The sequence below is a fragment of the Fukomys damarensis genome, unplaced genomic scaffold, assembly GCF_012274545.1.
Source record: "Fukomys damarensis isolate Sample0158 unplaced genomic scaffold, DMR_v1.0_HiC HiC_scaffold_19, whole genome shotgun sequence".
NCBI classification, from domain to species: Eukaryota; Metazoa; Chordata; class Mammalia; order Rodentia; family Bathyergidae; genus Fukomys; species Fukomys damarensis.
The window spans coordinates 8,216,449-8,231,365 of NW_022900931.1; the positions used below are offsets into that span (position 1 = coordinate 8,216,449).

The 14,917-nt window shown below is 57.9% G+C and overlaps 1 long non-coding RNA gene across 2 annotated transcripts; it reads right to left on the reverse strand.

The window, feature by feature from the left end:
* Window positions 1-761: 761 nt before the first annotated feature.
* On the reverse strand, window positions 762-10,222 carry LOC109117701. Of its 2 annotated transcripts, none has more exons than XR_004518121.1 (3): window positions 9,648-10,222; window positions 3,184-3,997; window positions 762-869 (listed from the first exon to the last, which is right to left on the reverse strand). It is a non-coding gene; the product is annotated as an uncharacterized LOC109117701 (long non-coding RNA). The 2 variants fall into 2 exon arrangements; XR_002025012.1 differs by lacking the exon at window positions 9,648-10,222 and adding an exon at window positions 7,582-7,635.
* Between the last annotated feature and the right edge of the window lie 4,695 nt (window positions 10,223-14,917).

The following is a 14,917-nucleotide window of genomic DNA, read 5'->3' on the forward strand; positions in this document are numbered from 1 at the left end:
GCCCAGTTGTGGGTATCGTCTGCTTCATTACAGTGCGTCAAGAAACCCTCCTGTGTGACAGTGACAGTCACTGATGTTTACAAGCCAGCTGGTGTTCCAAGTGCATTGGGAGATGAGCTCACAGGAAGCAGGTACCCTCATCACCCCCATTTTACAGATGAGGAAACTGAGGCTAGAGGGAAGAAGTAACTTGCGCAATGCCAGGTATACCTATTCAGGATCCGATTCGGTTCCACAGGGCCACTGATGGGCCTCCAGCCAGTGCCAACCCTCTCCCGAGCCCCTCCATCTGCCATATTCAATGCATTTGGGATGGCAGGGACCCCATGAGGGTCCACCTGTGACCGGAGCACCCCAGAACAGAAGAGCCAAGGTTGTGCTTAACTCACACAGCACCCCACTGGAGCACATCCAATCTGCCTCGTTCACCTGCTCAGCAAGCGCTTCCCAAGCGCCCACCATGCAAGCCCAGGGGACGCCAGGAGTCAAGCTGACCAAGCCCTCGCCCTCAGGAAGGCTGTGATGAGTCAAACAGCACTGTACTTTAGACAGAGTCCTGCAGCTAGGCGTGGTGGTACATGCCTAGAATCCCAGCATTCAGGAGGCGAGGAGGAATGCAAGTTTGAGGCCAACGTGAGCTACATCTGTAGCAAGACTCTGTCTAAATAAAACAAATAAGTACAAAATTAAAAACAAGTGAACGAAACAATGTGGGGAAAAGGCTCAGTGATAAGGAAGGGGGGAGGTCAGGGCAGGCTACCAGAGAAGGTGACTATGATGGCTGATTTAGGTGTCACATGGGCTGGGGTGTAGCTCAGTGGTACAGCACTTGCTCAGCATGCACAAAGCCCTGGGTTCAATCACCAGCACTGCAAAAAAAAAAAAAAAAGAGGTAGGTTTCACCTATGCTTGCTTAAGGAACACCTAGCACGGTGGCCATGCCTCTGAGTGTATGTGCAAGGTCACTGGAGACAGGTGTCAGTGGTGGACAAAGTGGGAAGATCCGTCCACAGGGTACCAAAACACAGGGTAAGGGAGATGTCCTCCCTGTGTCCTGGAACTTGGACACTTCTGCCCTTGGACATCAGAACTCCGGGCTTTAATCCTGGCAACCTTCTGAGTTGTGGGGCCTTTATCCTCGGACTGAGCCACACAGCCAGCATCCAGAGTCCCCAGGTGACAGATAGCCTCTCATGGGTGCTTGCTGCCATTTTTGTTGAGGGGGAGGTGTCTTGTTGTATATTCCAGGATGGCCTCAAACTCACAGCAATCCTCCTACCTCAGCCTCCCAAGAGCTGGGATCACAGGTGTGCACCAACATGCCCAGCCTCACTGTCATTTCCATAGACAAAGACGCCCCCCCCCAGGGTCAAATCCCAGCTCTTCCAATTCCTCTATGTGGCCTTGGGCAAGTTAATCCCTCTTCTCTAGCTCCATCTTCTCACCAAGAGAGCGAGAGTCGGATAAAAATCCACACAGCACACAGTAAGTGCTCAATAAGCACTAGCCCTTCTTATCTTTCTTGTAACTTCCCAGCCTGGCAGAAGACAGCACGCCTACAGGCAAAACAAAGCAGAGGCAAAAAGACTTGGAGTTGTGCCCCGGCAGGACCTTGGCTGGGCAGGAGCTGTCCCGTCTCATAGCAACAAGGAGCAGAGAGCTTGGGGGTCCATGAGGGGACCTTGCAGCAAGGTGCCTCTGAGGCAGAAGAAAACTGGGAAGCAGGACCATGCTCCTCAGGGCTCCAGGAAAGGAGGCCCCCCAAAGGACACAGTCCACACCCCAGTAAGTTGTACCCAAGCCAGGCACCTGTATCGCCTATCTGAGTGGGCAGAGGTAATGGAGACAGGACAGGCGCTTCCTGGAGAGGTTCATCCCCGACACGGGAGGCCGAGGCCGGGCCGGGACCGCAGCAGCATAAACCTGCGGCCACACCCCGGAAGCTGAGCTGAGCAACTGTCTTCCTTCTCCCCACCTCTACAAAGCGTCAGACAGACAGACAGATGAGAGGAGAGGAAGTGGCTCACATGATTATGAAGGCAAAGATGTTCCATGGTGGGCTGTCCGCCAGGTGGAGACCCTGGGGTGCCCATAGCGTGGTTCGGTCCAAGGCCAAGGCATCAAGACCAGGGAGCTGGTAGTGTCATTTGCGGTCCCAAGCAGGAGGGCTGAGAACTTGGCAGGGGTCCCTGGTTTCAAGTCAGGAAGTCCCAAGGCCAGAGAGCCTGGAGTTCTGATGTCCAAAGGCAGACATGTCCCAGCTCCAGGTTCCAGGAGAAATATGTACTTTCTCTGCCTCTTTGTACCCTCAGTCTCCAAGCGGTTGGACTGTTCCCCACCCTGAGGGCAGGTCTGCCCCACTCTGTCCACCACTCACACCGTCTTCTCCAGGGACGCCCTCCCAGATGCACTCAGAAGTAATACAGAAGTAAGCTCCTGCTCTAGGTGTCCCTTAGTCCAGCCAAGGTGACACCTAAAAGTGACCATCACAATGACCCAGCCATGACCTCAGTCAGGGCTCAGGCTGAGTACAGCCAGGTGCATTCTGGAAGCTGATGGAGGGAGGGGTCAGCTGAGCAGGCAGCAGCCTTAGGGTACAGGCTCAGTGACAGCTGTCACTGAGGTGACAAGAAGTGCCCATGAGCTCTCCATGGTCCTGAGCTCGCCTGCGCTGACCAGGGTCCTAGCTTGGCCTTGGGTGCCCTTGGCTGGCCTCCCCCAGGGCCCTGCCAGCCTTCTCTGTGATTCACATGGCTCATGTCCTAAGGGTCATATCCCCTATCTGCCACCCAGTGGCCCCATCCCCCTTCCCCCACCCCAGACACCCGATCTCCAGAGTCCTTAGCTCTGGGACTCATTGTGCCACTCAAATACTCTAACCAGAAGGGGCCTGTGGCCACCTGTAAATACAGGTGGACAATTCAACAACCGGAGATTCTCAAGGCAACCTTGGGGTGTCCATGGGGGCTCTCCAGGGCCCACGTCAGCCTCCACTCCTGGGCAGGAACTGGCCCATCTGCAGCCCCAGTACAAGAGCACCTTTGGGGATGGGCCCTCACTGACCCCCAGGAGTCATTTCATCTGACTGAACGGGCACCTGACTCTGAGCTGACGTCACCCACCCCATGTTCATCCCCCAGCACACACCAGGCCTGTGCCAGGCCACCCGAGGGCGCTGCTCACCTTCAAAAACAAGCTGAGGGAGAATTTGCAGCAAACCCCTGTGTCCAACAGCTCCTGAGGCACCAGAGAGGCTACGATGGCCACAGCAGCCACATATCAACCCTGCCTGTGCCCTTGGCAGATCACACCACCACCCCATGCATATTTCCCCTTCCATTAACCTGTGCAATGGGTTGGGAAAACTGCCCAGGCACTTAGCAGATGCTCAATAAGCACTGGCTTTCATTGTTCCTGGAAGTCCAGAGGGTTTGGTTCAAATCCCAATGCTGTGACTTAGCTGTGTGCACTTGGTAAGTTACTTAGCGTCTCTGGGCCTCAATCTTCTCAGATGTAAAAGGAAGAGGTCATGTCCTTTTCAGTCCTCGACCCATGGGGTCTAAACATCCTGCAATGAGCCTGACACAGGTGGATGCTCTGTAAATGTCTATTTTTTCCTTCCTTCCATTTGGGTTTGCTGCCAGACAGTCAGATGCAGCCAGGTGTGCTGAGCATGCCTTGCCTCCAGATGGCTCTGTTAGAGGACTGGGCCAGTTGGGAGCTGCTTACCACTTATTGGCATCCGCTGTCCTACACGATAGTTCTCAGACACTCAGCAGACTTGCAGGATCTGCGGCCAGACCTGGGACATCTGGAACCGCATAGGGGTCCAGGCTTCTCCCCCAGATCCTTGGGGCCCCAAGTACGATTACTGTCCAGGTGTCATCCAAGCCAGTGCCCCCGCGGCACGCACATCAGTCCCCGCTTGTCCTGTCTCTCTTTCTTCTTGCTCTGAACCAGCTTCCCTGTAGCCTCTGCTACGGCGGCCTGTTCCTTCCTGGGGGTACAGCAGGGCAAGTCGGCATCTCAGGGCTCAGAGGACAGCACCACCTCCTCTGGTCTCTGAGACTGGACAAGGGTCATTCCAACTTGTGGTTTCGTGACCCCGTGTGGGCTGACAAGCAGAGGGCACAGCTACAGAACCCAGCAGATTCTGGAGGTCCAGAAAGATGCAAGAAGCAGCCGGTGCTGGGCTTCATCCTTCAGCTCATTCCATTTCACGATACCTTTGGTTAATTCCCAGCAGCCGGGCTCCATGAGGGCCGCCCCTACACACAGTGGTCATTCTACAGCCAGCAGGGGATCCAGCCAATGGTGCACATTCCCAAGCCCTTGCTGTGTGCCAGGCACTGCTGCTGCAAAGGCTGGGGTCTCCAGGCCAACCCTGGAGCACCTGTGCGTCTCCACGGAGTGACGGGAACATGTGAGGTCAGGTGACCCACTCAAGTCACATGAATTTATGGGACTAAAACACAGAACTGAGACTCCCTGAACCTGCTGCAGACTGACGTGAACCCCAGATGGGCTGCAGATTTGGGGGTCCTACCTCAGCTAAACAAGAATGGGCTGGCTGAAAGAGAATTTGGGGTACCATGTGCCAAGACCCCAGGACCCAGAGGGAGGGAGTCCTGGAAGGGAGGAGCAGTCCTAGACAAGGACTTCATCTTCCCAGGTTAGCCAGAAGGTCCTTGCACCCTGTCAGGGAACAGGTGCCACTGAGCCGTCTACATATGACAAAGCCAAAGTCACAGAGGAGAGACAGAGCCATAGTGAAAGCTGTTCTCATTCCAGCCACTGGGAAGACAAAGTGTCCTAGCCACCGGAACACCCAACTTCCCTAGGTGTGTCTGGGCCCCACTGGGTGTGCCAGCTTAGCTAGGGGTGGGAACCTTCTTCTCAGCTTCTTCCCCTACAGCCAGCTGCACCCCTGCCCTCTCCTCCCTCTGCACCTGTCCCTCCTCAGCCAGGTCCCAGCACCTGCAGGCTGCCTCGGAACTTTCCCAGAGTGGCCGACAGGTGCCTGGGAAAGTTGTTTCCCAGGCTGCGACCCACCCCCACTGGAACTCTGCCCCTCCCAAAGTCACTCACTGGCTGTGTCAGCCTCTGTCCCCAGATGCCCATGGTCAGGTGGATATGGAACATTCCACTGGACAGTGCTGGAGTTTAAACAGATTAATCACTCCAGGCACTGGCCAGTAGAGCACTGAGTTCAGAAGCCTACAACGGATCCCACTGTCCACAGCGAGACTCGTGTCCATTGAGAAGCCCACCTTCCATGATCTGCCCGCCTTGCCTTGTTCCTGTTGACAGTGACAGATGTCACTTATGCTTGATACACATCAGGCATCGGCTGGGCACTTTACATATGCTTTACCCACACAAGCACCCTTGGAGGTAGGAACTATCATCCCCATTTTAAACATGAAGAAATCAGGGTCCAGACCACTCCTCTCCCCATCTGTGCTAACCCACTGTTTTCCAGGGCCTGAGACCCACACAGCCCCATCCAAGCGGATGGGGTGGGTAGAGAAGAGGCAGCACACTCCATCAGCCCATGTCTTCAGGTGACCAATGTGCTCAGCTGTAGCACTTCACAGGAGGGGAGGAAATGTGCCTGGCCTATGCCAGCCAACACGACAGCCAGTAGCCACCAGTGGGCAGTGAGTCCGTGAACTTGGGGGCAGCAACCAAGGAACTCATTTATGATTTAATTTTAGTGTAAAACGGTCACACAGGCTGGCAGCTGCTCTACTGGACTACACAGGTTTAGACTGTTCTCAATGGGAGAAAGAGAACCAGCCCAGCCCATTGCACCAGGCCCACCAGAGTGATGGGGCCACAGGAGGGAAAAGCCAGGCCAGCAGGGCCAGGTATAGGACAGTGGGCAGCTGATGACAAGGTCCCAGCTCAGGGGCACCCATGGAGCAGCAAGTAACTACGGCAGGAAGGGAAGCAGCTCTGGGGAACCCTGAAAAGTGAGGCAGGAGGCCAGAAGTTGCACTCCCAACCTTGGGAGGGGAGGCAGAGCTGCTGTGGGGCCTGGGCAAAGTCTGCAAAGGAGGGAGAGGGGGTGGGGCCGAGGAGATGCAGCGGGTCCAGGAGGTCAGCAGTGCACAAGGCACAGTGAAGCTGGTAGAAAGCCAAATGACGCAGGCCCCAGGCGCGACTGATGCACACCACAGGGCCAGCTGGGACGTGAGGGGACAGGTAAGGGGTGGGACACAGAAGGAACCTGACTATAAGGGGTTCTCAGTCCCTCCCCTGTCCAAAGGGACCCCATGGCGTCTGTGCCCCAGGCCTGTGATGAGGACTGCAGGCACTATCTGTACAGGAAGAGGGAGGGCAGGGTGCCGAAGATGGAGCCAGGACTCTGGGTATAAAGTCCAACAAGAGGCTGGGCGTGCTGCAGCATGCCTGCCATTGCAAGCTATCAAGGGCTTAGGCAGGAGGAGTCCAGGTTCGAGGCCTGCCTGAGCACCTTAGAAAGATCCTATCCCAAAATTCAAAATAAATTTAGTTTTCAAAGGGCTGGGTGTGTTGCCCAGTGGCGGTGCGCTTGCCCAGCATAGGTAAAGCCCTGGGGTCTGTGCCTAACACTCACCCCAAAACAAAAGGTCTGACAAGCCCCACCATGACTGTGTCCCTCACTGCGAGGACAAGACAGACGACTGAGCCCAGGGAAGTGCAGTGACTTGGCCAAGGCCACAGAGTAGGAAGCACTGTATGAACATCAGAGGGCGGAGGACAGAGAACAAAGGCCTGCCTGGTGCGGGGCTGAATGGACAGAGTTCAGAGAGGCACTCAGTTTTGCCTGCCTCGGCCACACACAACCTGAAATGGAGAGTCGCAGACGGCCCAAGGGAACAGCACTGTGGGCAGAAGGGGCAGCCAGGAGCTCTTGCTGAGACCCCTCAGGACTCCGGAGAGGGAGCGGTGAGGTGGCCCAGCCCAGAGCAGGCAGGAGTGAGGGGCATGAAACCGAGCATAGAGCCCTGCTGTGGGGCCAGGCACAGGGGCTAGTGTCTCCTGGGGATGCGGCCCTCCCTCGTGCAACACAGATGCCCAGCCGGGAGGCACTGAGCCCGTGGGGACTCACAGGGTGCAGGAAAGGCGCCCCAGGGCTGTGAGAGGGTCTAGGGGACGCAGGTGCTTCTGCCCGAAGGTGGGGGGGTGGCAAAGCAGAATGACCTCTGGGCTGGGGACTGGGGCACAGCAGGAAGCAAGACCGAAGGCCAAGGCCCTTGCAGAGCTCGGCCCAGCAGAGGGGATAAAGGACAAATGAAAACACCAGCTCAGAGAGGGGAAACCAGGTGTCAGGGAGCGTCCTTCGAGGACAGGACATTCAAGTAGAGGGGCCACTGTGCAGAGGCAGCAGGATCCTGAGCCAGCCAGCCACCCACCAGCACCACTGCCAGCATCCTGGGAATCCAGAGGCCTTGGGAGGGGGTTAGGGCCCTGCCCCACGCTTCTGCAGCTGCCTGGGAATCCGGGTGAGCACCCCATGCAGCTCAGCCTCTCCCCGGGCAGTGAGGTGAGCACCCCATGCAGCTCAGCCTCTCCCCGGGCAGTGGGCAAGCTTACAGCGGGCAGGAACGCTCCTCCCAGGAGGTGCCTCCGTCCTCCTCCCCTTCTCCATTACAGCTGCCATTCAGAGTGCCCTCTGCTGCCGATGCCCTGTGCCCCTCATCTGCCTCCATTCATCCTCACAGGCACAGAGGCCAGAGGACCAGCCTGACTCACAGCTGGTGGCTGGCACAGCAGATTCGCTCGCAAGCACCACCCAGGGACTCCTCACTCAGGGTTTCAGGGGCAAGGTCCCCTCTCACCCTGGCATCGTCTTCCAGGCTGGCTGCAGGGATTTTCAAACCACTTCTCAAAAAGGCCAAAGTTCCCCAAACTGCAGAGGAGACTCTAAAACGGATCTTTTACTGAGCACCGGCAGATCAGGTCACCCTCCACAGAGCCTTGAGTTAGGTCACGAGCAGCCTGGCCCCGGGGCTTTCCTGCCTGAAAATATAGGAAAACACCCAGGCGGGCCCTGGGCTCAGGTGGCTGGTTCCACCCAACCGTGCTCTGGATTTTGCACCTTTGCAGCCGATCTGCCCTTCCCCCTCTCACCACACCCATGTCTATCCTGGTGCCCTCCTTCCTCATCCCCGCCCCCAGCTCTGATCACCAGGAACTCAAGCGGACACATCTACTCAGGCGGCTTCTATTCACCTGGCATCTGCCTCACCTTGGCCTGCAGCTGGCCTAGCCCTGCGCAGCCTGGGGATGCCCACCTAGACCCCTGGGCCCACAGCTGCCCCCACCAACCTGTAACTGGCTGGGGGCCGATTGGAGGGCACTTCTGAGGCCTACACCAATGCCACCCTCTGGCCCCATGGTCTGAATGCCCCACCATTCCACCCTGCATTGGGCCACGCTCTGGGCCCCTCCTGACATCGCTGCCCACCCTCCTGTCACCTGGTACCTGCCATGAAGCCCCCGGCAGCGCCACCACATTTGGGGCAGTGGGTTGCATCTAGTCCCAGCTGCTGTGTGTCCCAGACTCTACCTGACTCGTATGACAGCCATTTCCTCCCCAAACGCTGTCTGTTGCCTTTCAGACTAGTGCAGGTGTCAGTTAGGTGACTACTGACGGGCTGGCCTTGGCACAGGCCAATGCCAGCCCAGCCCTGCACCTGGGCTGGTTCCTGGCTCCACCTCTTCCCAGCTGGGTACCTTGCCACATGCCTGAGCCTCAGTCTCCTCATTTGTGAAACAGGTAACTAAGCAGCCAGGAGAGGTAGTCTCTCACCCTGGGAGCCGCTGCAGCCAGGTGGAGCACCTGTGTTTCCTGGTCAGGCGCTGTTGAGGCCAAGTGCCCAGGAAACCACACATCTGCCTCCTCTGAGCCTTATGCTGCTCCTCCCTCTCTGGGCAGAGGGACAGTCAAGACCTTGACTCTGGGGGGCACTGCTGGACCTTCTCAGTGGGATGTGGATGGGAATGGAGGGGCCCTTGCAGGCAGAAGAGCTCAGACATAAACCGCCTCTGTGCAGAGGGACGCAGTGTTTCAAACGAGGCAGGGGAGCCAGGTGCGGTGGTGCATGACTGTAATCCCAGCACTCTAGGAGGCTGAGGCAGGAAGATTGGGAGTCTGAGCCCCACATCAGCAACTTAGTGAGACCCTGACTCAAAATTTAAAATTTTTAATAAGAGCTGGGATGTAACTCAGTGTGAAAGTCCTGAGTTCAATCCCCGGTAGTGGGGGGAAAAAAGGAAGTATAGACGGAGAGGGACAAGGGACTAGAGTCCATGCTGCCTCCCCTGAAAGCAACTAGTGTCCAGCTACCTGCTGAGGAGGGTGCTGGGGCTCTTCTTCAGCCAGAGCAGAGTCTGAGCTCTGCAGCCGGTCATGAATGAGAAACTGTGGTCCGGAGGATTCCCCCAGAGAGTGACTGTACCGCCTGGCCTTGGCAAGGCATCCATTCCTGGGGCAAGAACATAAATCAGACCCCAGCCCAGAAGGGGGCTAAACCCGCAGTGCCGAGCATTCAGGTTGCAGGGAGGGGACTGTGCACACACTGAGTCAGGGAACTCTGCACAGTACGCTCCGGGGCAGGGCCTCCTCCCTCTTCTGCCTACCTGGGCTTAGCCCTTACCTCTTTTGAGGGTCCACCTTCAACCGTGCCTGCGCAAGAGTTCCTGGACCTCCCCACTTGCATCAGCCTGGAAAGACACTTCCCTCTGCTTGTCCGCCTCCAGACCCAAGTCCTGTTCCCAAGTGGCTGACGGGATCAAAGTCCAGGAAAGGAACAGACAGATGGGGTCCCCTGGGGCAGGCCGGCCCCAACGTCTCCATCTACAAGAAGGGCTAGGATCTACCGGATAGACTGCCGAGAACTGCCCCCACGGGAAGAGCTGAGAGGGCACCTGATGACAGGGAGACAGCCCAAGGTAAGGGCAAGGGCTGGTGTGGTCAAGAGGAAGGAAAAGAGGAACAAAGAGGTAGCCAGAGGGGCGCCAGGGTGATAGGGAGGCAGCTGGGCTTTGCTACTGTTACTCAGAGAGGTGATTAATGATTAACAGCTTCTGATTAGAGTCAGGAGAACCCAGCTTCCCCTCAAGAGGTCCATGCAGCCAGTTCTCCAGCAACACCCACTGAGCCACACCCCAGCCAGGTTCTCACTGGGGAGTCTCACGAGGAATCCAGAGGTCACCAGGGACCTCCCAGATCCCAACCAGCAGCCCTGCCCTGCCTGGAGTAGCAACGAGAGAAAGCAAAGCAATCCCGGGGGTCGGGACCATGACCAGCTCTGCCCTGCCTCAGTTTACACATCAGTGAAATGGAGATCCGGTGTCCTCTCCTCTAGACCCAAGCAGACGAGGTATCTCCCAGGCAGAGTGGAGGCTGGTAGTGGTCTGAGAGGGTGTGGCCCTGGCCGGCTTATGAAGGAGACTGGGACAGGGGAGGTCAGAGGAGGGGGGTTGAAAGGCTCCAAGCCAGTGGTGGGGGAGACTGCTACGCTCAGCCACTCCTGAGACAGTGTGGGTGTGCAGCTCAGGGGCAGCAGCCTCCTGGGGTCTGGACTCAATCCCCACGTTGTGTCACCTCATCTCTCAGACCTCAGCACTGCCACCTTCGAAGTGAGGCCATCCAACCCCCAATGCAGACCTGTCCTTCGAGCTCCGTGCTGGGCCTGTGCCCCCACAACATGGCCCGGCCATGCATCTGGTGAGGCCCACACGGTGCTGCCACCCCTCCAAAGCCCTCCCAGAACCTGGCACCTTTGCTCCTCTGCGGCCCCCAAGGTCCAGCTCCCTCCTGCTCTGTAGCAGTGAGGGGCACTGAAGCCCCTCGTGCCCCTGTCATACTCAGAATGAAACCCAGACGCCTGTGGGTGCCCTAAGCCCTGCTAGCCTGGACCCTGCATCTTTGCTGACTTCGGTTTCTCCATCCATGAGGCTCCCCTTGAGCCTGGGCTGAGCCCCACAAGAGGGGTCTTCACACTGGCTGCAAGGTCCTTCCCTCCGATCTCTGCTGACATCTCCCGTCTTTCTGACGTCACCGGTCCATCCTTCAGAGAAGGCTTCCTGGTCCCCCTCACGTGCTCATCCCACAAGACTGCTACCTCCTGTCCTTGTTTACGTCTCCCCATCCCCAGCCTGAATACTCGGGGGGAAATGTCAACCACAGGACAGAAAGGTCCCCGCTGGTCTGTCCCTGGTCTGCAGCAGGCACTTCGTAAACAGCCGTTGAATGAGGACCAAACAGTCCGAAGGCACAGAAACCCTGCTGGGAAAGAAGGGACCACACACTAGAGTGACAAGCACCATCTGGCTCGGGGATGCCTGGGGTGCAGGCCACTGAGTACCCATCCCTGACAACACGCCCTCCCGTGCCCTGGCAGCCCAGAGAAAGATCCCTGCCCCCAGCCAGCTAAGATCAGCGCAATCCTGCCCAGTCGGCAGTGCTAGCCCCTCCTGCCCAGTCCAGGGACAATGCACAAAGGCCACTTCAGTGTGGAGTCTCAGCTCGTCTCCAGCCCAGAAGCTGGGGGTAGGGAAGGAGGGAGTGCCCTTCTCCTCCTGTCTCTTGGGGCCTTCTCCAGTACGGAGGCGGCTGGCAGAAACACACTATGGCCAAGGAAGCCCTGTGCCAAGCATCGTGGGGTGGGGCCATGCACAGTGGCTGGGCAAGGGTCAGACCAGGGTACAGGGCCAGGTGGAGGGTGTAAGACACAGTGAGGGGCTATGGAGGGGACCTGCAGACTCGGTGGGAATGACCCAGGTAGGACAGCAAGGAGCACAGTGAGCAGTGGCTGTGGGTCACAGGGAGTCCAGCTCCAGTCCTGCCCGGCAGCTGGCACAGCTTCTAGGACACCTCCTCGGCAGGCCAGACGCACTGCCCCATTGGTCATCCAGCAACCTCAGCTGATAACCTGTGACCTGTGCCTGGCTCTCACAGCTCTGGCGTTCCCGAAATCCCTCCTGCTGGGACCAGTCGGAGACCTGACCAGCCAGCCACCTATGCCAGGGCCACCCTCAACCATCCTGCACGCCGACCTCCTCACCTGTCTGTCCCACTGCCAACTTCAAACCGTCTCCCCTCCCGGAGCCCGGCCCAGGCTGGCCCACCCCCCAGCAGCACACACAGCCCACTCGAGAACACATCCCCAGAGGAGCCCAGCAAGGCCAAGCTGCACTGCAGTCCCCTTGTACCCGGTGCCCTGGGGATAAAGTTCAAGCTCGGAGGAGGCTGAGCTCCTCTTCATTCCTGTCCCTTCAGCACTGACCCGGACCAGAGTTACAGTGCCGCCTGCTCCCACAGCCCCTTTCCACACACCTCTCCATCCCACGGCTGACACTAAGGAGGGGCTCACCACGGCGGGACGAAAATGACCCGCCCCGAGTCTGCAACCCCACAGTTTCCATCATGCTGCCAGGCTCTCGGGCCTCGTCTGGGCCTCAGAAACCCGGCCCGGGGTCCTCGTCCCGCACCCCAAAGAAGTGGCTCATTTGTGTGGATTCTAAGGGTCCCTTTGCAATCCCATGGAGGTCCTGGGGTACAGAGAGGAGACACAGGAAATGACTCTCGTCCTCAAGACACTCAGCCCGCTCCAAGAGGGCTGGGAGGAGTCATGCGAAGGAAGGACATGGGAAATGAGGAGGCAGGCTGAGTAGGTCAGGATCCTGCTCTCGGCCGTCCACACCGAAGCTCTCCACCATGATTCTCTGACCAGAGCAGGCCTGGAACACAGCGGGTGTTCAGAGTGGCTCCTGATTAAAGGACCAAGCTCAAAACCCAGGGCCACCTAGGGGAGAAGCTGGCGGGGGTGGGGGCTCAGGCCTGAGTATCTAGAGAAACTCAGTCCTGACAGAGCTCATGCACAGCTGGTCAGCTCTGGGGCTCTGGCACCTGGTAACTGCCTGCAACCCACAGGAAGCTGGAACAATGCAGCCTTTCTCTGCTCTCCTCCCAAGTACTCTACCCCACTGGGACAGCTTTGCCCTGTGCCTAGGGCTGCAGCTGAGAGCCAGGCTGGGTCTGGAAGAGTCACTGTATGGACCCTGAGCCACCTGCAGGGCTGTGCTAAGGGTGTGCAGTCGCCCTGGAGGTGAAAGCCTCAGCCAGCCCGCCTGCTCCCTCGGCCAACCCTGAGAATCAAACCACCGCCTCACTCTCCGGAGCCTCTGAGGGTGACAGTGAAGGTCACCAGGCAGTAGAGTGGCCATCTTGTTATCTTGGGAGGGCACTTTTGATGGTGGCAAGCACTGAGGGGCGACCACACCACGGCAGGGGCAGACTGGTCTCCTCTGTGAGGAGGCCTTGGCTCTCTCGGGTCAGGACCTGCCCATCTCCACAGGGGACATTCAGGAAGCCAGTACCAAATGGCAGGGGATGCCACCAAAGGCTGCAGGGATCAGGCCACTGCTGCTTAGCACCATGAGGTGGCTGTCTGTTCTTGCCCTGTCGATCAATTCACTTCTTCACCAGAAAGTACTACAAAACAGATGCGCAGAACACAAACCTGCCGCCAACACTGGGGGACAAGGAAAAGCAGCAAAGCCACCGCCAGGTGAGAAGGAAATTCCAGGAGCCCGATGACCAGGAGCAGGTCCTGGCAGTGCCACTGACCTCCTGCGTGACCCTGGCTCCCACTGGATGTGCACCATCTCACTGCAGCCTCAAAGCCTGTTTCACAGATGGGGAGGCTGAGTCCTAGCGAAAGGGTGGGACTTGTCCATGATCAGGCCCCAGCTGGCAGTTGGGAGGGCTCATAGCAAGGCTTCTGGGCAGAGACCAAGTGTATGCCAGCAGCTGCTCACTGAGGGCCAGGGTCTGCCCTCTCTGAGTGTCAGTTTCTCCACTGACCACCAAGGGCCAACCTCAGTGATCGAGAAGATCCCACTTGAAGTCTGCCGCTCTGTGGCGCTATGCTCCAGTTCTGTATCCAGCTCGTCCATTGGAAGGCAGAGCATCCACATTCTAGGCACCGGGCCGGTAGATGCTGCGTTCTAGTTGCTGGTCCCAGGTTCTCGTCCTATAGAAAGTTCTGCATCCCAGGCTCAGCACTGCCCTTGGGTCCCGTGTTCTGTGCGCTGCAGTCATCTGTTTCCTCTGGGGGCACAGAGCACAGGGCTGCTGTGCACTCATCCACACCCTAGCCTATCACCCTCCAAGGTGCTTCAGAATCGCAGAAGACACTGAGGCCAGGTAAGAATGGCCTCACCACCTGTCCCACCTCCCAGCTCTTCCCAGCCTGCATTGCAGCAGACCGTGAGACAGTCGCTCTCTAGGATGGAGGCTGCTCACTGAAAGCTCAGCAAAAATGTGCTGAATGAACCAGGCCAGCCCAAGGAATCCCTGAGATTACGCACAGACACAGCCTAAGAGACTGTGTTCCTATGTGACAGTGGTGCTTACACACCATGACCCTGTGCACACACGGGTGCAAAACACACATACAACTGTGCATGCAGCACCCTAAAACTGGCAGATCTGTGTCTCCGGCATGCAGCAGGCACTTGGTGAGTAACCGCGGAGTGAAGGAAGGGCTAACTGAGTGCTGTGTACCAGGCAGAGAGTCAGAAGTCAGGGGGGAGACAGATACTGGGTCCGCATGCAGGAACAAGGCTGAGACACGATTATAAATGACGTGAGAGCAATGTAGAGCTGAGCCCTGTGCAGGAGGACTGTGGAAAGGTGCTTTGAGGCTGAAATCGGGGAAGACATCAACCAACAGTGAGCCTGCCCCCTTGGCACCGGGGTAGTGGTGCAACAGACAGCCCTGGCTCCTGCTGTGGGGGCCACCTGGCTGGAAGAAGCAGGAATGGCTTCCCCAACGGGGACCAGGATGGCTGATTTTCCAAGAAGGGGGGATCCAGAACTAGCAACAGGCAGGAGGCAGGAAGGTGAGGGCAACCCAGA